At 47.0% G+C, this 14,474-nt stretch overlaps 1 protein-coding gene across 2 annotated transcripts in view; it reads right to left on the bottom strand.

Moving 5' to 3' along the window:
- Positions 1-527: 527 nt before the first annotated feature.
- The window catches only part of CSNK1E (casein kinase 1 epsilon), a 324,271-nt gene continuing 310,324 nt past the window's right edge, over positions 528-14,474 (bottom strand). For both annotated transcript variants that reach the window (XM_069652976.1, XM_069652977.1), the window contains one exon: positions 528-2,546. The gene's annotated coding sequence lies outside the window, so the exon portion shown is untranslated. The remainder of the gene's footprint in view (positions 2,547-14,474) is intronic.

Genomic DNA, 14,474 nt, shown 5'->3' with positions numbered 1-14,474 from the left:
GCATTCTGAGAAAGGCAGATTAAAAGGTCCACCCCTTACCCCCTCCCTGGGAAAAGGGCGGAGGAGAGCGGAAGCTAGGACAGTGGCAGAAAGAGGGACAGTAGATCTCCCTGCCCGCCCCTTCTTTGTCTCCGGTTTTCTCTGTGTGCCTGAATTCTTCAGTAGATTTGACACATGTATAACCGGGACATACTGACTTAAAATAAGATCAGCTGAAAACTACAGCGGGTATAAATACATGAAACAACACCTCTAAATTAATTGCCTATGTCAGGCACTGTAACTAAGCCTCGAACCTACTTGTATTGTTTGCGCCCAGCTGCCCAAGGGCTTGGAGCGCATTATCAAATAAATAAACCAAACCAAATACTATTATAGAGAGTTTTGTTGGACCACTATGTGCACCTTTTTTCTGTTTTCAGAAACTCAATGCAAGAAGCAGTACCGCCAAAGATGTATAATTTGGTAATTTTTGATGAGTAATACAAATCTCAAAAACAGTTTTCTCTAAAAAGCCAAGAGCCAAGTTTGGTCCCGTTATGAATTTCTACTTTATTACCTGAAATTAACAAACACAGAAAAAGCTCCAAAAATGTCACTATTTACACAGGAAGTACAAAAATTCCCTCCCAAAGAAAACATTGCTTCAGCAGTTATTTTTTTTTAGTTTTTATTCTTTTCTACCATCCCACCCTCCCACCAAATAGTTTGTTTCCTTTAAATTAGAACGTAATAAAAGTCACCCTTAATTTAAAAAAACAAAGATCTGGAGTAAATAGAAGTGGCGGAGCGCGCGTAGTCAAAGGTGCTTGAGACTTAAATATGTCGATATAAAAAAGAGCTTTGAGAAAAGAGGAGTCCTTTGGTGCCATACAAAGATCCACAAGTGGCAGCCACCTTGATATTTCTCTATCTGCTCCCAGCTGTACCCCACTCCAAATTAAACATAACGGGAGGGACGAATAGGTCAAGTGTTTTCTGGAGGGTAGCTGTTCACCATGGAACGAGAAGGGGGAGAAGATGAGGGCACATTCCCAAATCATTCCTGATCCCTACTGCAGCCAATTTAGGTAGGGGCAGGGAGGCCAACCTGGTTTTTTAACAGAAGTTACTAGTGAACCCCAACATCTCAACTAACCGAGTACAACGAGGACCCAGCACACATATTAGATGTCTCTAGCCAGAAGGGTTTTGCCTGTCCTGACCCTGCTTTAACAGCAAACCTTCTCTTGGCACTGCTGATGTGCCGTCAAATTAAGGACTAGGTAAATACTTAATTTTACCATTCCACACCCAAAGCAGAACACTTTTGATAGGACCATTAATGGTTATGCCAAACTACCCTGCAACATGTAGTGTCTAATGGCATTTCCAAGAGTAGAGGTTGAAGCTCAAAAGAATTCACCTTCATCTGATGCACTCCTATGAACCGCAAGTGCCAACTGACTATGAGAGGACATCTGCTGCACAACTTGACCAACCATCCATTCTACCTGTGAAGAGGTCAATCAAAAATAATAAATGAAAAGAACAGCAAGAATAGTCTACATTTGGACCACCAGTCACCTTCTGCTTACTTACCAAACATGCTCACAAGGCATTGACCAAGAAAGCAGATGAAACAGACAGAAGTCACACTCTCCTACTCCCCAGCCCCCCACTCTACCACGATTACAACCAAAACGTTCAAGGAAGGAGATTGACCAGGACAATGATGAAAACTTGAGGTGGAGGCGGGTTTTCAAGCCTACTTATTTACACTACCCCCTTTGACTATCCCACAAACTCAAGTTCACCATTCTATCTGCCCAATGGCATCTGCCCAATGGCATTATTCCTGAAAATACGAACACAGCAAACAAAATGGCACATTCCACCTGGAATCTCCCCTCTAATTTCTCGATCTCTGTAGTTTTAATGGTCTGCATTGACAGGGATGCAGATTATGGGTGAAGGCACCGTATTGTCAACGAGACACTGCCACAGATCACATTTCATATTCCCAGGGAAGGGTCTCTTGTTGACTTCCTCCACTCGCCATCCTGTTCACTGTGGGATGAGGGAGTCAATCCCCTCATTCCCGCTCTCCATCCACAGCGCCGGTGGATGCCTATTCACAGATAAAAGCATGTTTAACACAAAAACAGAAATAAATTAAAAATGAAAGAAAATTAAGAATAAAGTAGTTCGTCAACCCTTGCGAGGGGCAGAGCAGCGTTGCTGTCCTCCAGCTAGTGCACAAGTCCTGCTGGCGTTTGACGCGGCTGTCGTCGGGCGAGTCTCTCCCTCCTCTTCGAGGTGCGTGTCGAAGGCCCTCCCCACGCCCTCAGTGTTTATAATTATACATACACGTATATAAAAAATGGCCTATTTCTAGGAATTTGTGTTTTTTTTCTTTTCGACTTCCGGCTTCTGGACAGTGAAAAAACATTACTCAGTGGGGCGTGGAGAGAAACCGTGGGGAGGGGTGGGAAGGCCAAGCACTTCCCATTGGCAAAAAAATTGTTTTCATTTTTTTCCATAAAAGAAAAAGAATTACAATGACACTGCAAAGGAAATAAAGAAAACACCATTAGAACCATCAAAAAAGTATTGCTGGAAAAAAGGAAAACATTACTTAACATAGTAACTCATGTACTATTAGTACTTCAGCCCTTTCATTCAAATGTGTGGACTGTCCATAAAACATGCATTACTCACCGTAATAGCATTTCTGATGATTGTATCTGCTTAGATTCACATGCTGGTCATATAGTCCGACATCCAGTGGTAACCGCAGAGTATTGCATCTTGTCTTTCGGGGACCGAAAGGGGACGTCAGCATAGGCGTGTCGGTAACACTATCCCATACGTGACGTTTAGTGTACCCAAAATCCCTTACGCGCCGAGGTCCCTCCGATTGTATTTTTTCTGCCATGAGAGAGCCCAAGGCTATAGTGAGTGAGTACATAAAAAGAGAAAGTAGTAAGACATCCATGTTCCTTCCACCCCGAGCGGGGAGGTAGGGAGTGCGCATGTGGATCTAAGCAGATACAATCATCAGAAATGCTATTACGGTGAGTAATGCATGTTTTCTGATGCTTGTTAATCTGCTTAGAATCACATGCTGTGCATAGACTAGCGAGCAGTACCCGGAGTTGGAGGTGGGTTGTGAGAAGGAACAGTAGAGAAAAGATGTCTTAGTACTGCTTGTCCGACCCGAGAATCAGACCTAGAATGAGTGTCTAGGCAATAGTGTTTTGTAAAGGTGTGTACAGAACTCCAGGTTGCCGCTTTGCAATATGGACTCAAGGGGAACATTTGCAATGAATGCTATGGATGCCCCAGTGCCTCGAGTAGAATGTGCTGTAGGCTTCAAGGGCAAGAGTGTAACATAGTGTGATGCATTTAACAATCCACCTTGAGATAGTTGATTTAGAGACAGGATCCCCTTCTCTACCAGCTGCCACTGCCACTGAAACGAAAAATTGGTTTGTTTTCCTCAGTGGTTTAGTTCTTTCCAGGTAGAACATGACTGCCATGCGCACATCCAGTGTGTGTAGGCTTCTTTCGGCCATGCTAGTGGGATTCTGGAAAAAGGTAGGTAGTTCAATGGACTGGTTCACATGGAACTTCGATATGAATTTAGGCGCAAATCTGGGGTGCGTGAACACACCTACCGTATCCCACTGTAACAAAGGGGTCTAGAACAGAAAGTGCCTGTAGTTCGCCAACTTTTCAGATAGAAGTGATAGCTACTAGGAAGGCTGTTTTAAAGTCAGGTCTTTCAGATTTGCTTGATGCATAGGCTCAAAGGGAGCTCCCATGAGCCTGGTCAAAACCACATTTAGGTCCCATCCAGGAGCTGGGTGAGAAATGGGAGGATACATTCTCTTAACCCCTTCCATAAAGGCCTTAATCACCGGAATCTTCCACCACAACACTTTGTTGTGATGTGGTGTAGGCGGACAGTCCTATAGGGAATTGAAGACTAACCCCGTGTCCACAGATGGGTTAGGTACAGCACAATGTGTGCGGGTGAGCAATCGATGGGATTGACGCCCTTGGAATTACACCAGATGACAAAACGTTTCCATTTGCTGGCATAGCAATAACGTGTGTTCAGTTTCCTAGCTTCCCTGAGCATGTACATGCATCTCTGAGGGAGCTGTAGGTGTCCAAACTATATGACCTCAGGAGGCAAGCTGCTAAGTTCAGAATTTGTGGGCATGGGTGTAGGGTCTCCCCCCCTGTCCTGAGACAACATGTTGTACGGGCAGGGTAGTTTCACTGGTGGGGAGAGGGACATTTCCATCAGGGGAGAGAACCAGGGTTGGCGGGCTCACATGGGGGCCACCAGTATCATGGTAATTGGTTACTGGTGCATCTTGTGCACTATCTTGTTGAGAAGGGGAGTCGGGGGGAGGGGCGGGGGGGAAGCATAGACAAATTTCCCTGTCCATGTTATCCAGAGACTGTTCTCCTTGGATCGGTTCTGGGGGTACCTGGAGGCGTAGTCTTGGCATTGGGTGTTCTCCTGAGTTGCGAACAGGTCGATCTCTGGGAAGCCCCATTCTGCGAAGACATTGGACACAATGTCTTAGTGCAGACGCCATTCGTATTCTTGGGGCAGAGGAAAATCTCTGCTGAGCACATCTGCCAGAAGATGGAACATGTTGGGACAACAGAAACATCTGGTGTTTGAGAGCCCATATCCAAATGTTTTGGGACAGCTTGGATAGCCCTGGAGAGTGAGTGCCCCCTCTGTTTGTTCAGGTAATACATGGCTGTAGTGCTGTCTGTTAGAATCAGCCCTGTCTTCCCTTGTAGTTGCACCTGAAAGGCCTTCAATGCCTTGAACACCGCTAATAGCTCCAGTAAGTTTATATGGTTGGACGCTACTTAGCGGGACCACACTCTGTGCTCTGTCTGCTGAAGCAGGTGAGCCCTCCCACCCCGTGAGAGATGCGTCTGTCGTGAGTGGCTTCCACTACAGGGGTGGTGAAGGTCTTCCCCTTCAAGAGGTTTTCTCGTGACCACCACTGCAGAGAGAGAACGAGGGCTGGCGAGACAACTACCAGATCTTCCCATTGTCCGCTGACGAGACTGTCTTCCATCCGAATAGAGTTCCCAGAAATTGTTTTGTTTGACTGGGGACTAGACTGGATTTCTTCTCGTTGATTGAGAAACCCAGAATGAAGAGAAGATCAACTGTTTTTTGGGTTTTCGAAAAACATGTGTTGAACGAGTCCCCCTTGATGAACCAGTCGTCGAGGTAAGGGTAACCTGGGACAGATAGTCTGCGCAGGTGTGCTGCAGCCACTGCCAGGACTTTGGTAAACACCCTTGGTGCCGAGGCGATGCTGAAGGGGAGTACCTTGAATTGGTAATGCCTCTCCTCTATCATGAACCTTAGATATGTCCTGTGTGCTGGCAGCATTGAAATATGAAAGTATGCATCTTTCATGTCCAATGTTGCCATGTAGTCCCCTTGTTTCAACAGTGGGATCACCTCCTGTAGCGTTACCATGCAAAACTACTGGAGTTTTATGAACTTGTTCGCTGGGCGCAGGTCTAGAACAGGGTGCACGGAGAGGTCCTTTTTGGGTACAAGGAAGTACACTGAATAAATACCCTTATTTACCAGAACAATAGGTTCGGCTTCTATGGCGTCCTTTCCCAGCAGTGCTTCCACCTCTTGATTCAGGATCTCCAGATGGTCTGGTGAAAGGCGCCTTGAGCGCGGCGGTCTGTATTATGGAGGTCGGGCAAATTCCACGCAGTACCCATGGGTGACCATCTTTATGACCCACTGGTCTGAAGTTATCCCCTCCCATGCCATGAGGAAAGATGTTAATCTCCCCTGACTGGGGTGACATGGGAGGGGACCTGGATCTGGTGGTCATTTCTGACCAGAGGCTGCGGCTCCTCTGGGATTGTGGCCTCTACCTCTGCCTTTGCCGCGTCGCTGACCCCTTGAAGGGTAGTATGCGGGGCTTCCTGAAGTTTGTCCTGCGTTGAAATTCCCTGTGCCATAGTTGTTTTGACCAGCATGGGCTTGCCCTCGAAAGGAGTCGAAGATGTTCTTGTGAACAAAGTGACTTAACGGGGAATAACCGAAGTCGGTATAAGATGTCTCTCCTTTAAGAGCTCTGCTATAGGGCGACCAGTTATCTGGGCAGAAAAAAACAATCTGAGGGACCTCGGCGCGTGAGAGTATTTTGGGTACACTACACGTCACGATAGGGATAGTGTTACAGACACGCCTATGCAGACGTCCCCTTTCGGTCCCCGAAAGACAAGATGCAATACTCTGCGGTTACCACTGGATGTCGGACTATATGCACAGCATTTGATTCTAAGCAGATTAACAAGCATCAGAACATTGGATACTATACTGAGCATATGCCACATCCCTTAAAAAAAGCAAAGAACTTAAGATGAAGGCTGTGCAAGTATGGCTGAATCAGAATGCTCTACTGGCTGTTCCCACAAGCCTCTTTGTCTGACATTGGATAAATATTTTTGACAGGCAGAGAAAATGAGACATGTGAATGAAGTGAGTGAAGGAGAGTACAGTAACTAGTTTACTATGCAAACATTCAGTAGCCAGTTTGTTCCTATGTTTGAGAAAATTACAACACATTAAAATGACACCTGGCAAGCATTCAAGCCAACTTTGAGCACTATGCCCGCTCTATAAATCACATCCAAAGAAAACATGGCATGATCTATAAATATCTTTAATTAAGCTCCATAGAAATGAGCTTTGGAAGGCTATCAAGCCTGATGTAGCCCTGACAGCCTGAGAAGGAACAGTCTTGATAGAGTTACTTTCTAAATATTACAACGTCCATAAAATAAGAAGTACACAAAATGCTACAGAAGAGCTTACTTTATCTCTACAAGCATCATTCCCTACAAACACAATGGGCCTCATTACAACCCTGGCGTTAAGGGGTTAACGGCGCCGTAAAAGGCTGCGGTGCCGTTAAACCCTTAATGCCAGATTCACACTTTAACGCCTGCTTTTTGCAGGCGTTAAAGTCCAACCCGCTAAGGGACCTTGGTGCTAATTTTGGCACCGTAATTTACGGTGCCATAATTAGCGCCTTCCCCATTCCCATTGAGCCCTTTGGGCCAAAAATGGAAATGGCGAAGGGGCCATGGTGAATGGGGATTTACCGCCCCGCCAACCTTGCAATGGGGCGGTAAATCCGCCATCCACCATGGCAGAATCCGGCATGGACCATGGTGCTAGCAGCACCATGGTCCAACGCCAGGGTTGTAATGAGGCCCAATCCGTTTGAAATAATTGGCTGTCCTCAGAATGCATATATGTACAGCTTAATGTCATGCTTCTATTTTGTATACAGGAGGAATACATGCATTCCAATTGTCTGTGGGGACTGATGCAGCATGTGTGCATTTCAGCCAACCAAAGGTACACATTTTAAACAAGTCTCTGGGTGAGGAGTACACCCAGAGCTCTGGCAAGTTTGAAATTTAAAGTCCTTTGATGCCTCGATTCATACAGTCTGCATGTGGCACTTAAAATAAAAGCATTTGCCCTTTCTTTGTAAATAACTCATGAATGAAAGAATGAATTGGGAAATAGAGCGCAGCTTAGACCTGGGGATATCTTGGCACCGAGGGAAAAATGCACGTTAAGGAACACAGAATAACAGAAAACCCGAAAAGGGTTATCATTCGCCTACGGAAAAAGAAACTTCAGTGCCTCCCTGAAAGCTAGGTGATCAGGGATGGCCCGCAGAGACTATGCCAAAGAATTGCAGTGTGGGAGCGGCCACCAAGAAGACCCTACCACCTACCATCGCCCAGCTGAAGCGGGGCACAGCTAGCAGTAGCTGGTTGGCCGAGCGCAGCTGTGTCGAAGGAGCATATTGCCATAGCAGGCCCGAAGGACCATACACAATGACAAAAGAAAGCCGCACACCCACTGGGAGCCAATGCAAGTTCTGTAGTACCGAGGACACGTGGGCAAATTTAGGCAAGCCCAAAGCCAAGCGTGGAGCAGAATTCTACAGTACTTGTAAGTGCTGGATCCAAAATTTTGGCTGGGCAAGTATTGTAGAATTGAAATAATCCAGTGTCCCTGAGATGGTTGCAGATACCACACTACTAATCAAATGGCTCGGAATGAAGTGAATCACCTTTCTCAGGATTCTTAGCTTGAGATGGCCAGATCCACAACAAGCACTAACTTGCTGTAATGCAGAGAGGGAAGAGACGATCTTAATTCCAAGATTCTTAACCAGCGTAACCAGGTAGGTAGCGGGCCAAGAGAGGTGGGGCAGAACTCAGGGGTCCACAAAGACCGAATATCTGGAAAGCAGCCAAAAACCATGACCTCGGTCTTCCCAGCATTTAATTTCAGCCAATTGGCATTCATCCGGCTACCCACATCAGTGAGGCAATTCCTGAGGCGAGATGCTGCAGCATCATTTTCACAGTCAATTCTCAATACCAGCTGCGTGTTGTCAGCGTAGGCATAAAAAAAAAAGATACCTGTGAGAAAGAATTACACAGGCAAGAGGAGAAGGAGCCGAGAGAAATGGAGGGAGAGAGAGTATTTGTGTCCGATTGCTAAGGAATGATTGAAGCCACCCACAAGCATGAACATTTCTGATATTTGCATTGGCAAAGGGAAGTTCTAAATCTTATTAGCTTATTTACTTACTAATTTGATTCATATTTATGTGGAATCAGTTGTATGAGAAATATTACATACCTGTAATAATCGTTCGGATGCTTGTATCTGCTTAGATTCACATGCTTTGCATAGGCTGACATCTAGTGGTTGGTGCACAGTATTACAGGGCTTGTTTTCCTAGTCTCTGTGGTACCGACCTTGACTCCAACGAGAAAGAAGCCCAAGCAGTTCATCACAGCTAGTGAGTCGAGGGGAGAGTCGATAAGAAACCGAACTGTGTTGAACGAAAAGTAGCAAACGACTAATTGAACTTGATAAAGAGGGGGCAAAGTCTAAGTCCCGAAATACAGTGTCTTGATAAGCGTGAACATGGCTGAGGGATGTCCACAGTGAACTGTACAAAAAAGACCTTAAGATTTGTGAAAGTCACCAAATAAGTTGCATTGAAAGCCATAGTGAACCCGATCGAGAGAGGCGAACAGTCGAGTCAGATCTGAGCCACGAAGAGGGGGATCCAAGGGTGAAAAGCCAACACCCACTGACCCGCTAGTGCAACAAATCAAAATATAAGAGGGGAAAGCCTTTTGAATGCATGACATGCCAGAGGGAACCCGACAAAGAAGTGATATTCGAGAGGGGTCTGAGCCCGGAAGAGTGGGAACCCATGGGTGAAGAACTATCACCCTAATAGAAGAACTTTTTGTTTAACTTTTGTTTTGATCTTTTGAGCCGGACAGACCCTCGAAAGCAGGAGAATATAACTATCTGGGGTTTTGGTTTCAGAAAATAACTTTCTAAGGAAGAGGTGGGTCCAGAGGTGAAATCACCCAAGGTATATATGTGAAAAGGAAATCTTTGATCATTATTTGAATATATTAGGCCCACAGCGGCAAGATACTTTTTGATAGAAAAATAAACACCTGTGAGCTGTGATCAGTTGTGTCCGTCTTTACTGTTGCAACAATGAGTTCCTTACAAAGGGCGCATGTGAATCGAAGCAGATGCAAGCGTCAGACGGAACAAGTTACTTAGCTGTAACTATTGTGCTCTAGCTGTTACGACTCGCTCCCTTCGCTCCCGTTCCCACCACTTGGGGGCATGATTTGGGGTTTATTCCCTACTGGACCTTTCCTCCGAACCTTATGCTACAGTGCTGTGATGAATTGGGAGCGCTAAATCCCTATTTTCCAAGCTACTTCCCTTCCGGATCCATTCCAGGTTTTTGGCAGCCAGCATGCTTCTTTAACCAAATGACTATGCTTCCCAGAATGCCTCGCCCACTGCTCCACCTCCACCCTTGCAGGACAAGGTTGGGTGGAGGATAGGGAACAGCTGTGGCTGCAGGTGCAGCAATCAGCACACCTGAGGCGTGTGCTCGTTAAGCAGCTTTAAAAGCCTCAGTCTTACTTCAGTCCAGCGCTGGTCATCGTTTGCAGTGTTCCTGTTGTGACTAGTCCCTTGTTCCTTGCCTTTGTACCTAGTTCCTGTTTTCTTGTTCCTCCGCCCTGAATCTCGGATTCATGCGCTAATTGATTTCTGCTCCCTTGATTCCCTTTTTGTCTTCCTCTGTTTGCAGGCAGCATTTCTCAGTGATTTCCCCTTTTAGATGCAGCCCAGTTTGTCTGTGTTCTATATTTCTTTGACTCTGTCCTTTGCTGCTGTAAACCCGTATGCCTTAGCCTTCCTCTTAGATTAGCTTCCTGTCTTTTCCTTCCTTGCAGGGGTAGGGAGAAGTTTGCATTGGTTATTTCGTTTTTCCCTGATCCTTACTTTCTATTGGGATCCATTCCATGTTTTCCATTGCACTTCTGCATTTATTTCCCATTTGATTATTAGGTGTGGTGTGCGGTTGTAGCTAGCTCCTGTGTGAATGCTTATGTTTTCTTCACTAATTTGTAATCACTATTCCAACTTAGGTATTTAGTTTTCCTCCCATTGCTGTTCTAGCCTTTCTGGGTCCCAGTTTCATCAACAGGATTCGTGGGCTAGCTGACATTCAAGCGGTTTATCTCGTCCTCGTGAGTACAGTTCTTTAGTTCCCTTATTTAATACCATCAAGAGTGTTAGTTCACAGATCCTGTCATTGCTTGCCCTCCACGTGGGTTTAGCGCTGTCAGTACCTGTAACAGCAATTGGGGGTAAGGCGCTTGCCGACTTTCCTCGGGGTCAGGTGCTTACCCCACATCCCTTTTCATATATTGGTTTTGTTGTCACACTCTATTTGCACTCCTGGGTTTCTAGCATATGAGTCGTTGTTCCTGTGTGCACGTAGTTTAATTTGAAGCTATTCACTGTGTGATTTAGTGCACATTTCCCTTGCCATATTCGCTGCCTTTGTACTCGCCTGACTCATCCTGACACTAGCATGGAGTCACATGCTCATGAATATTCCCAGTTGTCAGGCCGGGAATCCACAATGAAAGAAATAACAGTTACACTTTCACTTACAAACTGTAATTCTCCTCTAAACCAATCACTGAGCTCTGGGTAATACTGCCCCCAGCCAATGACTGCCCTCTCCCTAAACCCCTCCTCTGCAGCCATCTTCAGATTTGGTAAGCACGTAACGTGGCAGTATGACCAAGAAGAGCCGCAGAGGAGACGGTGGGAGGGTTGGCATGTGAATCCATGCAAGACCCATACTGGAGAACAATAGTTCCAGATCAACTTGATCCTGTCAAAGTTCACACTCGTGGCTGTCGAGCAGCTCCCTGGCTGAGGGAGTCAGCGATGGTGTTCTCGACTCACGTCAGGTGAAATGGGATGAGGAACATCTCTTGGGCGACGGCCCTGTGCCACAAGTCCTGCACCTATCTGGAGAGCGCTGGGTATCTGGTGCCCCCCTGCTTCCTGATGTAGAACATTGTGGTGGTGTTGTCCATGAAGACCCTCACCACTTTGCCCTTCAGGGACAGAAGCAACTGCTTGAGGGCCCAGAAAACTGCCCGCAGCTCCAGGATATTGACGTGGAGATACCTCTCCTCCGGCAGCCACAAACCTCTGGCGTGGAGACATCCGGTGTGGGTTCCCCAGCCCTCCAGGGAAGCGTCTGTGTTGACTGTCTCCTGGTACGTGGAGCTCTGAAATCCTGTGCCCCCGTGTTGGTGGAGCATAGGCCCTACCACCTTATTGCTCCGCGGAACGCCTCATCAAGAGCAATACTGTCTGCGAAGCTTCCGGACACCTGGATCCATCGAACATCCAGGAACTCCAGAAGGGGTCGCATGCGCAACCTGCAAAGCCTGATCAGGTAGATGCATGACTACATCATGCCGAGCAGCGACTTGATGGTCCACACCGCGGCATGCTTCAGTGCCAACAGCCACTGCACTTTGCCCAGCAGGGCTGCTATCCTCTCTTCTGAGGGAGCCGCCAGGCAGGAGACCGCGTTGAGCCTGGCCCCCAGGAACAGCTCATTCTACGATGGTATAAAGCAGGACTTTGGATAGTTGACAGAGAACCCCAGAGCCGTCAGCAGCAGGACGGTCCTCTCCGTATGTTTGACGGCTACTCCCCTTGACTTCGCCCGGATGAGCCAGTCGTCGACGTACAGGTACATGTGTAGATGGAGATGGGCTGCCACTGGTGCCAGGCACTTCGTAAACACATGGAGCACCTGTCGTGATACACAAAAGTGACAATTTGCCAATCAGGGCTTTCGATGATAGCATTATCCGCTGAAAGCCAATAGTTTATTCAAAGTATGTGCTAAATGCTTACAGTAATCTGTTGTAGCACCTCCATTACGCAGTAGTGAGCTACAAGGAATATGCAGGCCTAGTAGGGGTGGTAGGTCACATTATGCATTGTAGATAGACAGGCAGGGTGGAGGCCCCAGTTCTGTAGCTAATAGAGACATTATTGGAGTGTTTGGAGCATTATGGCACCTATATAGCGCTTAGATAGCCAATCTTAAGCTCTATGGACACTAAGCTATGAGTGCATGCCTTTTAGAGCTTGCTCACATGGGGTTAATTCATCTCGGCTTCTCTTAGAATATTCTGCCTTTCTAACTGTAGCCCTTTATGGCTTCATAAACAAATCCTGTTTCCCTGAGAAGGCCTGGTACGGCCTTGCCCACACGCCGATAATGACATTCCAGTGATTTTGCAGAGAGGGCTCCAAGGGAGGGGTAGGAGCGAGCAAGGAGCATCTCAGAGAGAGTTGGGTTTTTCCATGAGCAAGCCTATATTTTACACAGGGACAGTTCTGGAACTGTGCGTCATGGACTGACAGCACGAGATTACAAAAATGCATGCCCACATGGATCAGATGGGAGATCGATCCGTGGACTTGGTTCAAGCAAGATCGAGTGTCCGGAACCTGATGCTCTGTCGGCACCCTGCAGCGCTGTCATCTGAGCGGGGCTGGCAACAGCTAGCTTATGAGGGCCAGGGTCTCTCAGCACTGATTGAAGGGGCGTAAGACTGTGTTTCTCTATGTTTCTCTAAGTTCTATGTTTCTCTATATTTTGTATTTCTCCAAGTTTTGTGTTTTTGTAATCTTCTCTAACTTGAATCCCAAAGTGCTGCTAAATTTTACTGTTTATGCTTTTTCTAATAAATGGTAAACATTTTGAAGGTGTCATTTGTCACTAGCATGAGTTCACTGCTCACCACAATAGAACCTGTATTTTGGGCTGATTTGGGTAATTTTTGCTCTCAAGGGCTGGTCCCGAGGAAGATTTTCCCCTTTTCAAGACAGCACCGACTTCAGTCCTAAAGAGAGGGCCTTGAATTGGTAGTGCCTTCCCTGTACTACGAAGCGCAGAAACTTGCGATGCTTCTCGTGAATCAGGACGTGGAAGTAGGAGTCCTCCAGATCCAGCAACGTCAAGGAGTCTCTTTCCTCCTGTTGGCCGAGCATGTGCTGCAAAGTGACCATACAGAAAAGGACTTGAGGTATTTGTTGAGACGGCGCAAGTATAGAATGGGCCTCCACCCCCCAGTCTTCTTTAGCAAGAGGTATCTGGAGTAGACTCCAAATATCGCCCCTTTTCTTATCATGGCACGTACTTCCTGCAGGAGCGGAAGGATGTGCTGATCCTGCCGGGGCACCGGAGGTATCCGCGGACACTTCTGCAGGACTGCTAGAGAGTGTCCGTGGGTGAGAGCGTCCAGCACCCATCGGTCGGTGGAGATTTTTTTCCACTCACAGACGAAGCCTGCCCACCGGCCTCCCACCGGGGTGCATGGGTGGGGGCCAGAGGTCCTGACCTGATCAATCTTGCTTTGTGGCCTGCGTGCCGCCCTGGGAGCGACAAAGTCGGCCACCTCCACCGAAAGCCTTGGAACAGCCTCTGTAGACCTCCTGGGTCATGGACTGGGAGGGTTGACGGTACGAAGAGGATCCTGCACCGAAACCTTTCACTGATCTGCCGGACATCTCGCCTGAGGCACGAAGGAAGGGTGGTGTTGTTGAAGAGTGCCCAGGGAAACTTCCTGTTACAGGAAGGGCAACATTTAAATAGTGTTTTTTCCAGAGTATGGAACAATGCCAGCTCGGCGATGTAAAAGTAAGAAGAGGGCAATAGGCATTCGCTAAATGAGATGGATTATGACCACCTCCCCCCACTGTGCAGGGCTGAGGCCCGTCGGGGCTTAAGTAGGCCACAGGCAAAGTTCGTTGAGACGGATGGGTAGTTGTAGTCAACAAATGATCTTGTCCTCGAAAGCCATCTACGGAGATCTTGCGGTGTATGGCTGTCGAAAGGATAGAAAGTCTAAATTTAACTTTGTATAAGTAAAGGCATTAGCCAGAAGAAGGAACTCTGCAACTTGCGTCCGACTAGGATGGCAGAAAAAAAACATCCAAGGGACCT

The sequence above is a fragment of the Ambystoma mexicanum genome, chromosome 3q (genome assembly GCF_040938575.1).
Source record: "Ambystoma mexicanum isolate Mex_15411 chromosome 3q, UKY_AmexF1_1, whole genome shotgun sequence".
NCBI lineage: Eukaryota > Metazoa > Chordata > Amphibia > Caudata > Ambystomatidae > Ambystoma > Ambystoma mexicanum.
The sequence above is the reverse complement of the archived record's forward strand: the minus strand, read 5'-3'. Positions and strand labels throughout refer to the sequence as shown.